This window comes from Zonotrichia albicollis, chromosome W, assembly GCF_047830755.1.
Source record: "Zonotrichia albicollis isolate bZonAlb1 chromosome W, bZonAlb1.hap1, whole genome shotgun sequence".
NCBI classification, from domain to species: domain Eukaryota; kingdom Metazoa; phylum Chordata; class Aves; order Passeriformes; family Passerellidae; genus Zonotrichia; species Zonotrichia albicollis.
This window is the reverse complement of record NC_133859.1, coordinates 25,163,499-25,167,986: the sequence shown is the minus strand read 5'-3', so window position 1 is coordinate 25,167,986 and position 4,488 is coordinate 25,163,499.

The window sequence follows — 4,488 nt, the reverse complement described above, 5'->3', positions numbered from 1 at the left end:
TAAACTGAATCGCCCTGGGATTTTGGAGGTCATTACAAATTGGCCCGAAGGTGAAAACTTTGGTCTCTCTGATGAAGGGGAACAAGAAGAGACACGAGCTGAAGAAGCTCCACCATACAACCAACTGCCAGCAGAAGATACACAATACGCTCTCTTTACTGATGGGTCGTGCCGCATTGTGGGAATGAACCGGAAGTGGAAAGCAGCTGTATGGAGCCCCACACGGCAGGTGGCAGAGGCCACTGAAGGAGAAGGTGGATCAAGCCAACTTGCTGAACTCAAAGCTGTTCAACTGGCCCTGGACATTGCTGAGAGAGAGAAGTGGCCAAAGCTCTACCTTTATACTGATTCATGGATGGTAGCCAATGCTCTGTGGGGATGGCTGGAGAGGTGGAAAAAGGCTAACTGGCAACGTAGAGGAAAGCCAATTTGGGCTGCTGAAGAGTGGAAAGACATTGCTACCAGGGTAGGGAAGCTGCCTGTGAAGGTCCGCCATGTAGATGCCCATGTACCCAAGAGTAGAGCTAATGAGGAGCACCAAAACAATGATCAGGTAGACCAAGCCGCAAAGATAGGGGTGTCCAAAATAGACCTAGATTGGGAACATAAAGGAGAGTTATTCTTAGCTCGGTGGGCCCATGATGCCTCAGGCCACCAGGGCAGAGATGCCACCTATAAGTGGGCACGAGACCGAGGGGTGGATCTAACCATGGACAGTATCTCTCAGGTTATCCATGACTGTGAGACGTGTGCTGCCATCAAGCAGGCCAAGCGACTGAAGCCCCTCTGGTACGGTGGGCGGTGGTCCAAGTACAAGTATGGGGAGGCCTGGCAGATTGACTACATCACACTGCCCCAGACACGCCAGGGCAAGCGCTACGTGCTGACCATGGTGGAGGCCACCACTGGATGGCTGGAAACCTACCCTGTGCCTCATGCTACAGCCCGGAACACCATCCTGGGCCTGGAAAAGCAAGTTCTGTGGAGACATGGCACCCCTGAGAGGATTGAGTCAGACAATGGGACTCATTTCAAGAACAGCCTTGTCAACACCTGGGCTAGGGAGCATGGCATTGAGTGGGTGTACCATATCCCCTACCATGCACCAGCTGCAGGCAAAGTGGAGAGGTACAATGGACTGTTAAAAACCACATTGAAAGCATTAGGTGGGGGATCTTTCAAGAACTGGGATCAGCATCTGGCAAAAGCCACCTGGTTAGTTAACACCCGAGGCTCTACTAACCGAGTCGGCCCTGCCCAATCTGAGCCTTTGCAGAGAGTAGATGGAGACAAAGTCCCAGTGGTACATGTCAGAGGTTTGTTAGGGAAGACTGTGTGGATCAATTCTGCCTCGAGTACAGACAAACCCATTCGTGGGGTTGTCTTTGCTCAGGGACCAGGTTGCACGTGGTGGATAATGCAAAAAGATGGAAGAACACGATGTGTACCTCAGGGAGACCTGATTGTTGCATAAAACCTGTATAAATATCACTGTTTCCTGAATGTTATTACCATTGTCTGTGTATAGTTGTATAATGGATGTATCATGTATGTACTTGTAGAGTTAGAATTTATATTAGTTTTAGTAGTAAGCAGACGATATGGGGATAAGGGGTGGAATGTCCTGGGTTGACTATATGATGCTTTTATCCCCAATCGTCTCATTCTGTTTATGTTGAATAATAATAAGTTTTGTACCTTTAAGAGTGTTACAGAGAGTGAAGGGGGAGAGAGAAGAAGCGCGCAGTTTTTTTTTTTTCAGACACTGCACTCACTCCTCCACATTCCTGCTCCTGACTGTGTTGTCTGCGGACAGACAGCGGGACAGAGAGCTTTTTTTTTGCTTTTTAGTTAGTGTTAGCTAGCTGAGGCAAAGAAGTTCCCTGGACTGTTTTTTCCCTTTTTCTTTGGACCTCTTGGAACTGCTCTGGACTGAACACCCAGGAGAGCACCGGCAGCTGCAGCTGTGGCCCACCGGGCCGGCCCTGGCCTGCGACAATTCCAGCACTGAGAGACTGATCAGAGACTGAGTGAGCTGCTGCTTGAACCCGGGGTTTTCTCAGTTTGTCATCTCTTTTAGAGTGGCAAGGGGTCTCATTGTTTTGATACTGTTTTGGTCGTATTGTTTAATAAACAGGGGGTTTTTTCCACCTTTCTCCAAGGAGGTATTTTTCTTTCCTCCTGGACCAGTTGAGGGGGGAGGGGCCGATTGGATCTGCTTTTCCCACCGGAGCTCCTTTGGGGGGATTCTTCCCCAAACTTGCTCTAAACCTGGACACCCTTAAATACCTTTTCCATTACATCAGCCTGTTGCATATTCATAGACCCTTATGCATATCCATAAACTAGTTTACATTTTCCAGGAACTATTTTTCATGGCCCCTCCTTGGGTCTGCATTTTTAGAGCATGTGTGTTTCTTGGCTGTGGTTTTGTGTCCTTCTCTTTATCACTTCCACTTTGGGCCTTGGTCCATACTTTCTTCAGATGGTGAGTGCTGATACTTGGCACATCTGTAGCAGGTGTCTTCATCCTATGTTCATTGGATGTTATTCCATCCAAGCAGACATTTTAACACAAGCATAGCTATTTCACTGCTATATCTAAGATTACTTAACAACAGAAATAAAACCTATATCTTTATAACAAAGTTACTTTAACATCACACATAAAATCCATTTTAATATTTGTGAAAAGCCAATATTATAATATGTATCTATTACAGGGGGCTTTCAGGCAAATATATGGGTAAAGGAATAACAGTTCTGTACCAGTGTGTGTATGTTTAACAAGCCAAACAAACAACAGCAATGGTAACAACAAGAAACAAAACCAGAAAACCCTATAAACCGTCTCTTCCCATTCTTTAAGCAATTTCCCCTTTGGTGTAGCTACAGTCACAGCTGGCATGGCAGGTGCAATGACTCCCCCACAGCTGCAGGAGGTGCTGTGGCGTGAGTTTCGGCCATCTCTCTCCACGTGGGCAATGGCGGACGGGCTCGGCAGAAGGGATGGGAATAGGGATCGCTTTACGGACCCCCAGGGGCAGCCAATCCAGGTGCCCCCTCTGGATAGCAAAAGGAGCTGTAGGAGGGACCTCGGAGTAGCAGGCTGGGAAGGCAGGGATGAGCAAAGTCCCGGAGTGGTAGATGAGATGTATCAGAAACTAGGCAGCTGTAGCTGAACTGCGGGGCGTCCAGGCAAGCAGGCGGTGCAAATTACAGTGTAGCGAAGAAAACTCGGATCAGTGGCAAAAGACTGGCAGCCAGGCTCTCCAGCATGGCAAGGGAAAGTCTCCCTGGGAGGGGAAAGGGGATCCTGCGGTTTTCCCCTGAGTCATCTGAGCAGATGGTGATGAAGCAATACACGGAATAAATAGACTCCACAACCTGATGTAGTTATGAAGTGGGTATATGTTGTCAGCGGCCGACATAAGCAAGATAGCTCTCCTGAAAGCTTGTGCCCCGAGCCCTGGTCTGAGCCACATCTTTATTCACGAAGATGTTCCATATGCATTACATGGCACAACCTTTCCATGCATATTCAACCCCTGGCCCCGCCTGTCCTCACCTTGCATGGTAATTAGATCCATGCCCTTCTGGGCATGCGTTGTTTGCTGTGGTGGTTGCACGGGGATCTTTGGTGGTTTCTGAGGCTGAAGATCGTGGCCTTCTTCATGATTGAACTTTTGAACTTTTCTCCTTTGCGCCTGCACTTCTGGTCCCTTGGTGCTTATCTGAGTACGTCTGTCAGTCTTGATGAGCTTGGAGACAGAGGAGCCCCTTTATCTGGGTTTCTTGCATCCCTTGGTCTTTTCCCAGTATTGTTCTTTATCGCAAGAAACTTCATAAATTTGCATTTTCCTATGCCCTTTGTACCATGGCAGAGGTTTCTTAAGTAAAAGGGTAAAATTCAACACATAATTCTGCTATTTTAATGCTTAATTCATATTGCTAACTGAAGTGAACTCCAAAAATCTCTATTTCAGTGAAAGTTCTTTTTTAGTGAGGTAGGATATTAACAAGGTCCCAGTGCAATGGCTACTCTTACGAGCAGAGCTCCACTCACGGCAGAAAGCAGCAGAAAACAAAACCCCGCAGTGGTGGTGAATTCTTCCCACTGTGACTGCAGCCTCCTTCCTCTCCGAATGCCAAGACTGCAAGTGAGCCTAGGAGCTGTGCCTAGCCCTTTTTTCCCCAGCCAAAATCTTGTGGTATCTGTGCCCCTCCGAGAGAAAAACCTCAGGTAAGAGAGCAGTCAGCCACACCTTTCCTGGGGCAACTTCCTTTGTCTCTCAAGTATTGATAGTTATTGTTTCCTAGCAACCTATGGGACAAAATTCCATGAGAAAGGAACAAAAGGACAAATCCTAAACCCCAATACCCTGTTAGAATCACCTCAGCCTCCTACACAAACTGTTGAGATCTTCCTATCGCTACAGAAATACAGATTGGTTCTGCCCCTTTGTAATCTGACGGCATTAGGGTATA